The following is an 11,857-nucleotide window of genomic DNA, read 5'->3' on the forward strand; positions in this document are numbered from 1 at the left end:
CAAGGCTATGCTCACTAAGTCTGTATATAGTCAAAGCTTTCCTTAAGTTTCGGTCAGTCACAGTGGACAGGTATTCTGCCACTGTGTACTCTCTGTTTAGGGCCAAATAGCATTCTAGTTTTCTCTGTTTTTTTGTTAATTCTTTTCAATGTGTCAAGTAATTATCTTTTTGTTTTCTAATGATTTGTTCGGGTCTAATTGTGCTGCTGTCCTGGGGCTCTGTGGGGTGTGTTTGTGTTTGTGAACAGAACCCCAGGACCAGCTTGCATAGGGGACTCTTCTCCAGGTTCATCTCTCTGTAGGTGATGGCTTTGTTATGGAAGGTTTGGGAATCGCTTCCTTTTAGGTGGTTGTAGAATTTAACAGCTCTTTTCTGGATTTTGATAATTAGTGGGTATTGGCCTAATTCTGCTCTGCATGCATTATTTGGTGTTCTACGTTGTACAGAGAGGATATTTTTGCAGAATTCTGTGTGTAGAGTCTCAATTTGGTGTTTGTCCCATTTTGTGAAGTCTTGGTTGGTGAGCGGACCCCAGACCTCACAACCGTAAAGGGCAATGCGCTCTATGACTGAATCAAGTATTTTTAGCCAGATCCTAATTGGTATGTTGAAATTTATGTTCCTTTTGATGGCATAGAATGCCCTTCTTGCCTTATCTCTCAGATCGTTCACAGCTTTGTGGAAGTTACCTGTGGCACTGATGTTTAGGCCAAGGTATGTATAGTTTTTTGTGTGCTCTAGGGCGGTAGGGTAGCCTAGTGGTTAGAGTGTTGGACTAGTAACCAGAAGGTTGCGAGTTCAAACCCCTGAGCTGATAAGTTACAAATCTGTCGTTCTGCCCCTGAACAGGCAGTTAACCCACTGTTCCCAGGCCGTCACTGAAAATAAGAATTTGTTCTTAACTGACTTGCCTGGTTAAATAAAGGTAAAAAAAAAATTAAACAGTGTCTAGATGGAATTTGTATTTGTGGTCCTGGCGACTGGACCTTTTTTGGAACAGCATTATTTTGGTCTTACTGAGATTTACTGTCAGGGCCCAGGTCTGTGCAGAAGATCTAGGTGCTGCTGTAGGCCCTCCTTGGTTGGTGACAGAAGCACCAGATCATCAGCAAACAGTAGACATTTGACTTCAGATTCTAGCAGGGTGAGGCCGGGTGCTGCAGACTTTTCTAGTGCCCGCGCCAATTCGTTGATATATATGTTGAAGAGGGTGGGGCTTAAGCTGCATCCCTGTCTCACCCCACGACTCTGTGTGAAGAAATGTGTGTGTTTTTTGCCAATTTTAACCGCACACTTGTTGTTTGTGTACATGGATTTTATAATGTTGGATGTTTTACCCCCAACACCACTTTCCATCAATTTGTATAGCAGACCCTCATGCCAAATTGAGTTGAAGGCTTTTTTGAAATCAACAAAGCATGAGAAGACTTTGCCTTTGTTTTGGTTTGTTTGCTTGTCAATTAGGGTGTGCAGGGTGAATACATGGTCTGTTGTACGGTAATTTGGTAAAAAGCCAATTTGACATTTGCTCAGTACATTGTTTTCATGGAGGAAATGTACGAGTCTGCTGTTAATGATAATGCAGAGGATTTTCCCAAGGTTACTGTTGACGCATATTCCACGGTAGTTATTGGGGTCAAATTTGTCTCCACTTTTGTGGATTGGGGTGATCAGTCCTTGGTTCCAAATATTGGGGAAGATGCCAGAGCTAAGGATGATGTTAAAGAGTTTTAGTATAGCCAATTGGAATTTGTTGTCTGTATATTTGATCATTTCATTAAGGATACCATCAACACCACAGGCCTTTTTGGGTTGGAGGGTTTTTATTTTGTCCTGTAACTCGTTCAAGGTAATTGGAGAATCCAGTGGGTTCTGGTAGTCTTTAATAGTTGATTCTAAGATTTGTATTTGATCATGTATATGTTTTTGCTCTTTATTCTTTGTTATAGAGCCAAAAAGATTGGAGAAGTGGTTTACCCATAGATAATTCTTCGTGTTGTTGTTTGTTTAGTGTTTTCCAATTTTCCCAGAAGTGGTTAGAGTGTATGGATTCTTCAATTAAATTGAGCTGATTTCTGACGTGCTGTTCCTTCTTTTTCCGTAGTGTATTTCTGTATTGTTTTAGTGATTCACCATAGTGAAGGCGTAGACTCAGGTTTTCCGGGTCTCTATGTTTTTGGTTGGACAGGTTTCTCAATTTCTTTCTTAGATTTTTGCATTCTTCATCAAACCATTTGTCATTGTTGTTCATTTTCTTCGGTTTTCTATTTGAGATTTTTAGATTTGATAGGGAAGCTGAGAGGTCAAATATACTGTTAAGATTTTCTACTGCCAAGTTTACACCTTCACTATTGCAGTGAAACATTTTACCCAGGAAATTGTCTAGAAGGGATTGAATTTGTTGTTGCCTAATTGTTTTTTGGTAGGTTTCCAAACTGCATTCCTTCCATCTATAGCATTTCTTAATGTTACTCAGTTCCTTTGGCTTTGATGCCTTGTGATTGGGTATTGCTCTGTTCAAGTAGACTGTGATTTTGCTGTGGTCTGATAGGGGTGTCAGTGGGCTGACTGTGAACGCTCTGAGAGACTCTGGGTTGAGGTCAGTGATAAAGTAGTCTACAGTACTACTGCCAAGAGATGAGCTATAGGTGTACCTACCATAGGAGTCCCCTCGAAGCCTACCATTGACTATGTACATACCCAGCGACAGACCTGCAGGTGTTGTGACCCGTTTTTGTTTGTTATGTTGTCATAGTTGTGCCTAGGGGGGCATATGTGGGAGGGAATGCTGTCACCTGCAGGCAGGTGTTTGTCCCCCTGTGTGATGAGGGTGTCAGGTTCTTGTCCGGTTCTGGCATTTAGGTCACCACAGACTAGTACATGTCCCTGGGCCTGGAAATGATTGATTTCCCTCTCCAGGATGGATAAGCTGTCTTCATTAAAGTATGGGGATTCTAGTGGGGGGATATAGGTAGCACACAGGATAACATTTTTCTCTGTTAAGATCATTTCCTTTTGAATTTCTAGCCAAATGTAAAATGTTCCTGTTTTGATTAATTTAATGGAGTAAGTTAGGTCTGCTCTATACCAAATTAGCATACCCCCTGAGTCCCTTCCCTGTTTCACACCTGGTAGTTTGGTGGATGGGACTACCAGCTCTCTGTAACCTAGAGGGCAACCAGTGGGTCCGTCTCCTCTATACCAGGTTTCTTGCAGGATGACAATGTCTGTATTACCGATTTCTTTGGTGAAGTCCGGGTTCCTGCTCTTTAGGCCAAAGGCAGATGACCTCAGGCCTTGGATATTCCAGGATGATATAGTGAAGGCTTTTTGTTCCATAAAGTGTCCAATGTTGTTGGTCGTGGTATGGCCTCAGGCCAGTAAGTGTGAGCAGAGCCTGCTGAGCATCTTGTACATGCCATTGGCTTGGGCGAGTGTAAGAGTGGGGGTTGGGCCTGTTCGCCCGCTCACTCTCTCTCTCTCCCTCTCTCTCTCTCTCTCTCTCTCTCTCTATATATATATATATATATATGGAATATTACTCATATATATATATATATTTTTTCTTTGCAACCCTGCCCAGAAGGCCAGCATCCCAGACTCGCCTCTTCACTGTTGACGTTGAGAATGTTGTTTTGCGGGTACTATTTCATGAAGCTGCTAGTTGAGGACTTGTGAAGTGTCTGCTCATTGGACATAAAGATTACAAGAAGTTGGAAATCGCAAATTCAAAAATGAGTGGTTTGTAAGGAATCAGTGGCTAACTGCAATCATTGCAAAGCAACCACTAATGTTAGCCTGCTATTCAATGGAGTGGCTGTGTGTGAGGTCCCACCATAAATCCAGAGAATGCCAGACTTTGATGACAAAGGACTGCCCACAAAGGACCGCCACGCCACCTTTACAAGGTGAGTCCAAAAATGTCTTGAATGATGCTGCATAAATGATGTAATATGCCAGGGAGATATGTATTCTGTAGATAAGAAATTAATACTAAGTGTATGTTGAGTAGTAAGCTATTAGTAACCCATGTGCCTCTGTAACAGTATAACTTTAGTCCATCCCCTCGCCCATACCCGGGCTCGAACCAGGGACCCTCTGCACACATCAACAACTGACACACACGAAACACTATCGCTCCACAAAAGCCACTGCCCTTGCAGAGCAAGGGGAACCACTACTTCAAGGTCTCAAAGCGAGTGACGTCACCGATTGAAACGCTATTAGTGCGCACCACCGCTAACTAGCTAGCCATTTCACATCGGTTACACCTCACCCAAATAATTCGTTCTATTTTCACCAACATGGTTTTGTAAACACATTGTTTGTGGTCGGTGTGTGCTTGTTTGCAAACTTTGTTTGTACAGCTTTGACTGTGCTACTGATGGTAGCACGTTTGGCTAGCACGTGCAAATTCAGCACACACAACATTCGATAATATAATTGTGTTATTTGATGTGTCAAATTATAAGCTAATTTAACGAGTCAAATAGTATTATATGACGTAAAGACCCAATCGGCGTTCAATGTGCCTCACCCTAATAATGTGGTTTATTTTCACCTCTTAAATGCGCCTACTGTTCTAACTTGGTGGTGCACATGTAGGCTATATCCTGTTTTAGAGACATGTAATCATCAAATATTGTAAGAGCTTTCATTGTCTGTTTTAATGCCCCCTTTATTTATCCTACGGTTCTGACTTGTTGTACAGGGAGTACACTGTAAGAACGGCCCATGTTCTGAATTCTGTCACTGTACATTTCAGAAGTGCTGAACAAATAGTTATATTGACAACGTCTGTCGTCGCTCGCTCATTAATTCTTAACCGAAATTACGGATTGCCTCTTATCTGCTTGCCTTCCCCTTATGCCATAGTTTGTACATCTCAATTGTTAGTAGAAACCACATGTGTTTAAGCAAGTCAGCCATATCAGCTTTGTTTTTTAAAAATGGTAGTAAATGGCTGAATTAACTTTTTTGCTGCCAGACAAGGCTCCACTGAAAGCCAGGTGTTGCAGTGGTAAGGTGTTGGGACTGCTGTTGGGACTTTACATAGGCCTTAACAATTTGTGGGCACCGTTTGTCACCGTTACAGTGCAATTCATATATTGTTTAGTGTTGTGCCCCACCATGATTTACATTCTAAAATCGCCACTGAAAAGCATCTAGACATAATCTCACATTTATTTTAGACTTTTAGACTAACTATCACGACTTAGGATAAGACCCAAACGCAGACAGTTCAAATAACAGACGTTTATTTATAAAACAGGGGCAGGCAAACAACTGGTCAAGGGCAGGCAGAGGTCGGTAATCCAAGGCAGAGTCCGTAAGGTACAGAGTGGCAGGCAGGCTCAGGGTCAAGGCAGGCAGAGGTCAGTAATCCAGGGCAGTGTCAACAGGTACAGAACGGCAGGTTCAGGGTCAGGGCAGGCAGAATTATCAAAATCGGGATAACTAAGAAAACAGGGGCTGAAGAAAACAGGAGTACAAAAAACACGCAGGTAGGCTTGATGAGACAAGACAAACTGGCAACAGACAAACAGAGAACACAGGTATAAATACACAGGGGAAGATGGGTGACACCTGGAAGGGGGTGGAGACAAGCACAAAGCAATATTTGTTGTGTTGCTGTCTGTCTCTCCGACATTTCAATAATCAAATTCGGATCTCCAGCTGTCCAATAGTAATGAAAGTGTCGGGAGTCTGGACGAGACAGACAGGCAGGCAGCGTTTCTCAGCCTGTCGAAATCATGAATCAGCTGGCATCATCTTTACGGATATATACAAATAAATGTAAATTGAAAAAAGGTCAAACGAAACCAAGTGCAGCTAGTTTGCAGTCTTTCCACCTTCCGTTTGTTAGCTGTGTTGTTGTCTAGCTCCTCTGAACAACAGTATCCTGACGAGTGAGCACATTTTCTATACCAGGTGAAATCGCACCTCATTAGCTCATTGTTATGGATGTATCCAAATAAATGTCTCTAGAAAACAGTTTAAACAAATGCAAATGCAGCTACTTTGCAGTTATTTTGGCTGCACTTTTTTGACGTGACTGTAAGTTAGCCGTAGTTGGCTAGCTAGCAAGCAAGGGATAAGAACGTTGCCAAGCCAATATGGCAATGGAGCATTTAGAATGAACGACTGGGTTGTGTACATAGATACAGAAAAAAAAGACTGAACGACTTGTTCGCATCTCTGGCAACCGAACGGAATAGAACGAACGACCAGCCGGCTTGGGTAGCAACCCTAGATTTGTGTCGAGACTATATATTGTGGAAGGATGAAATAGTATGAATAAATTAATCAAAATAATGTCTTTAATGAAAATATGTCAATCATTATTTGAATATGTTGGTAACCCGAGTGGCGCAGTGGTCTAAGGCACTGCATCTCAGTGCTTAAGGTGTCACTACAGACACCCTGGTTCGATTCCAGGCTGTATCACAACCAGCCGTGATTGGGAGTCCCATAGGGCGGCACACAATTGGCCCAGCGTCGTCTGGGTTTGGCCGGTGTAAGCCATATTTGCAAATAAGAATTTGTTCTTGCCTGACTTGCCTAGTTAAATAAAGGTTTTAAAAAATGTAATAAAAAAGCCATTGTATAAAAGTGATAACGCCATCGAAGCCAGTGTTTGGAGGATATATTGGCATGGTTTGCCGTGCTATCCAAACACCAGCTTCTCGGTCATTATCACTTCATTAACACCCTAAGACATGCATAATGCACACCTACATAACAAACACATAACGTGTAGATAAAGAGCAAGTTGTAGCCTACGTGCTGGTTACATTAACTGCAGTCATACACTGAAATGTATCATGTCCATGAAGGGCCAAATGGTTCGGCATCACCCATGGCAACAGGTGTCTCTCAGCAGTTTCTACAGTGTAAGTATAGCAGAGAGAATGGGTTGCTCATCAGATGGAAAGCAAACCGCATGTAGGCTATTCTACTGTAATCTCTCTGGCCATCTGACTTAAGGGAACAGTTTGTAGCTCACCTTACTAAGTATTTCTTATCTAACCATGATACCTGGGAGAAATGTTCTTTCTTGGTAAGAGTTTCTGTTGTATAACAATAGTTTTTAGGACGTCTGTGATTGTTACTGGCACAGATTATTGTTACTGGAATAGATATATCTATAGAGATAGAGGTAGAGATAGACATTTATCATTTTTCCAAATTGAAATGATATATGCATTAGAAAAAAAAATCTGGGGAAATAAATGTTCGCCTTTCTTAGCAGAAGTGAAGGATACTTGTCCTTTCCTTAAGACTCTCTTTCTTTACACTGGTGTTTATTTTTACACCCAGAGAACCAAGATCTTTCTTTACACTGGTGTTTATTTTTACACCCAGAGAACCAAGGTCTTTCTTTACACTGGTGTTTATTTTTACACCCAGAGAACCAAGGTCTTTCTTTACACTGGTGTTTATTTTTACACCCAGAGAACCAAGGTCTTTCTTTACACTGGTGTTTATTTTTACACCCAGAGAACCAAGGTCTTTCTTCACACTGGTGTTTATTTTTACACCCAGAGAACAAAGGTCTTTCTTTACACTGGTGTTTATTTTTACACCCAGAGAACCAAGATCTTTCTTCACACTGGTGTTTATTTTTACACCCAGAGAACCAAGGTCTTTCTTCACACTGGTGTTTATTTTTACACCCAGAGAACAAAGGTCTTTCTTTACACTGGTGTTTATTTTTACACCCAGAGAACCAAGGTCTTTCTTCACACTGGTGTTTATTTTTACACCCAGAGAACCAAGGTCTTTCTTTACACTGGTGTTTATTTTTACACCCAGAGAACCAAGGTCTTTCTTCACACTGGTGTTTATTTTTACACCCAGAGAACAAAGGTCTTTCTTTACACTGGTGTTTATTTTTACACCCAGAGAACCAAGATCTTTCTTCACACTGGTGTTTATTTTTACACCCAGAGAACCAAGGTCTTTCTTCACACTGGTGTTTATTTTTACACCCAGAGAACAAAGGTCTTTCTTTACACTGGTGTTTATTTTTACACCCAGAGAACCAAGGTCTTTCTTCACACTGGTGTTTATTTTTACACCCAGAGAACAAAGGTCTTTCTTTACACCAGTGTTTATTTTTACACCCAAAGAACCAAGGTCTTTGCTCTGCTTCTTGAAAGAAAGGAGCTAATCTGTCGCCTAGCAACACCTCCCACTCCTGCGTCGAAGTGTGAACGAGAGAAGATGGGGCAAGAGGGAAGGAAGGAGGGTTGATGAAAAAGACTGAGGGACGTACAGAGAGGTAGAGGGCTATGAGGGCTATGATCAGGTATGATGGTATGACGAGGTATGATGAGTTTGAATAGTGACATAGGACAAGCTGAGTCCATCGGACAGAAGACAACGAGATGACTGGACCGTCTGAGACATGCATGGCAGCGTAGACTGTGCGAGGTGCAGTTATTGACAATCGGTGTGAACCATAAGCGCTTACAGGAAAGTGCTATAGCTTCCAGTTTGCTTTGTTTGTGCATGCTTTCACATGCATAGCGTGCAGGTTAGGGGGTTTCACACAGCGTCTGGATGTTTGTCTGGTGTGAATGCAGCCAGATTCCACGACAGCCGTAACTAGTGGAAGTGAAGCGAACAAACGCCCACTCACTGCTTCCAATCCCCCGTCCTCCCTCTGCCCCCCTCTCTCCCTCCCTCCCTTCCTCTGATGATGCTTCCAGAGCCTGTAGTCTTGTACTTTTCTCTTTTTCCAGTAGTCAGTTTATTTTTAGAACTTGGGTCTCAGAAGAGGGGGAGCAGTCGCCTAGTGCTGGGGGTGTCAAGCTCCCCCTCTCTAACCCATGCCCTGGTGGTTTTTGGACTATCAGAACCCACAGGGCATCATGAGGACAATAGGTCTGATGGCATAGTTTGAATGAAAAGATAGAGAGATGTTTTTGAATCTTCCACCATCATAAAGTTCCTTTTAACTAAGACTTTCTAGATGCATTATATGGTAAAAATGTGTTCAGAATGATTTGTGTCTTCTATGAAGGCCCTCAATATAATGGTTAGCATTGACATAAAGGAGTGATTGAATTGAACATTTGCAATCCACGTTGTTTTATATGTAATATTGAATGTATGCGTACAAAATATGTAAAAGCATCCCACTGTTACATACCACCACAGACATTTCCACCCTCTCTTTTTCTCTTACTCCTTTCTCAGTAAGTTGGTGCTGATGCTGGGTTGCTATGGTGATGTGGTGTAGATGTCTGACATCATCAGAGACCTCCTAGTAGCAGTTTTTTAAATTCACCCTCTGTCAGTCAGTCTTTCCTGCTCTCTTTCTCTCTCTCTTTTGGACCATAGATTGGATAGATAGGAATGGATAGACATGCAATGAGCAGAGATGATTGTGTATCTGCTTATTGACAAGAGGGGACCAAAAATAGTGGAAGGACAAAGGCGAGACAAAGACATATAATCAACAATGAGAATCAGAGAAAATGGTGTTGGTGTTGGGTTTGATGATATGTTGAATAATTGTTCGAGCAAGAGCGAAGGGAGAAAGAGAGGTAATAAGGTAACCTTCATTTTGGCTTTAGAATGAAGCTACAGTACCATCTATACTTTCATTTCTTTGGGTTTTGTTGAGCCTCTCTCGAAGCTCATCTACTCTTCGGTTCGTTGGCCTTTGCAATTTGTCATCATTTTGGATAACAATGGTGAATTTTCTTGAGGTGCAGTGAATGCAGTGATAACCACATGACCATTTGTCCAGTTCATTCACACAGTACTAGATCATTCTGTCTTTTTATTTCAACCCCACTCTCTCTCTCTATGCTCTCTCTCTCTCCCTCTACCTTTCCCACTCTCTCTCTCTGCTCTCTCTCTCTCTCTCTCTGCTCTCTCTCTCTCCCTCTACCTTTCTCTCTGCTCTCTCTCTCTCTCCCTCTACCTTTCCCTCTCTCTCTCTCTGCTCTCTCTCTCTCCCTCTACCTTTCCCTCTCTCTCTCTATGCTCTCTCTCTGCTCTCTCTCTCTCCCTCTACCTTTCCCTCTCTCTCTCTCTGCTCTCTCTCTCTCTCTCTCTCTCCATGCTCTCTCTCTGCTCTCTCTCTCTCTCTCCCTCTACCTTTCCCTCTCTCTCTCTCTGCTCTCTCTCTCTCGCTCTCTCTCTATGCTCTCTCTCTCTGCTGCTCTCTCTCTCTGCTCTCTTTCTCTCTCCCTTTCCCTCTCTCTCACTGATCTCTCTATCTGCTCTCTCTCTGCTCTCTCTCTCCCTCTACCTTTCCCTCTCTCTCCCTCTACCTCTCTCTCTCCCTCTCTCTCTCTCTCTCTCTCTCTTTCCCCCCCTCTCTCCATCCCCCTCTCCCTCCCACTCTCTCCCTCTCTCTCTCTTTCTTTGCTCCCCCTCTCTCTCTCTCTCTCTCTCTCTTTCATTCTTTGCTTCCCCCTCTCTCTATCTCTCTCTCTCTCTCTCTCTCTCTCTCTCTCTCTCTCTCCCACTCTCCCTCTCTCTCTCCCTCTCTCTTTCTTTGCTCTCCCCTCTCTCTCGCTCTCTTCTCCCTCTCTTGCTCTCTCTCTCTCTCTACCAATTACCTCCTCTTCACTCATAGCTAATGATGACTGACCCTTTAACTCACTCTATCCATCAGCACCCTTCTCTCTCTAACCTGCTTATCATTGCCATTATGTTTCATAACTGATAATGTGTGTTGGAAGTGATGAAACCTGAGAAATAATCACTTTAGAGGTGGATACTAAATTGGCCATTGATCATGATAAGGATGTTGGTGTTGTTTTTTTACAACACCCAATATGGGATTTACAACACTGTCAAAGGGTATCGGAATTGTTGGGCAGAATTAAGGGCTTCCAGTTGGTGAGCGGGAAACTTTGATTTGTTTATTCTGGAGAGGTCCGCTTCTCATCCTTATCAATAACTACTGATATGTGTAGGCAAAGGGCAAATAACCAAAAAGTTGTATCCTCCTTTTAGTGGCATGGATTTGGGTCTCCAAATCCACCTACTCCATGGTGAAATATCCAGAGGACTATTTGGACATCCAAGCTGCAGATTTGTTCAGGTATCAACTGTCCATTTGTACTTTGTCAAAATACACTTCAGCTTCCTTTCAGTTGCACACCTTTCATAACAGTTTTTCCTTTTCTGTTCTGTCTTCCTGCATAGCAGAATTTTCTTTCAGCTCAAGCCCTTTTGCCTCAGTACGCCCACGCGTCCATAGCAACACGTTGTCGTATCTTAGTAACCACATTCACGCACTGAGCAAAGAAATGGAAGGTGGGGTAGATATGGAATGGGTTATTATTCAAAGTACCACTGTGAAGGTTGGAAGTATTTGTAACATTCAATGCCTGATCGTATGAGGGAAAGGGAGAAAAGTCTTTAAAGAAATCTCAAATGTGTGGGAATAAAACTACACATTCACTCACGAGTCCCTACTTACATAACTGTAGGGATCTCAAATTCCCTGGTGTATAGAATATACTTTTTTAAAATAGAGATTCAATATGTAATTCTATGGTATTTTTCTCTATCTAGCTGGTTCCAATCCCCTACAGTGGATAGCTGTGCCGGTTTCTTAATGCATTACCTTCGCTGAGATATTCAACATGTAGTTCAGGATATAACACTGACCTCCTGTAATTAACATAACCAGCAATTAGACCACTAATTTGATTAAGGTGATGAGGAGGTCCGTTAAAAATGAGGGAGATGACTTGTTGTTAGTGTCACTCGTAAGCCTTTTAACCTCATGGTGGTATCTCGAGGTCAATTCAATTCTCTACAAACAAATAGTGCAATTACCTCTCACCAACTGGTCTATCTTCGAGCATGTTCCTCTATTTAACC

This window comes from Oncorhynchus nerka, linkage group LG5, assembly GCF_034236695.1.
Source record: "Oncorhynchus nerka isolate Pitt River linkage group LG5, Oner_Uvic_2.0, whole genome shotgun sequence".
NCBI classification, from domain to species: Eukaryota; Metazoa; Chordata; class Actinopteri; order Salmoniformes; family Salmonidae; genus Oncorhynchus; species Oncorhynchus nerka.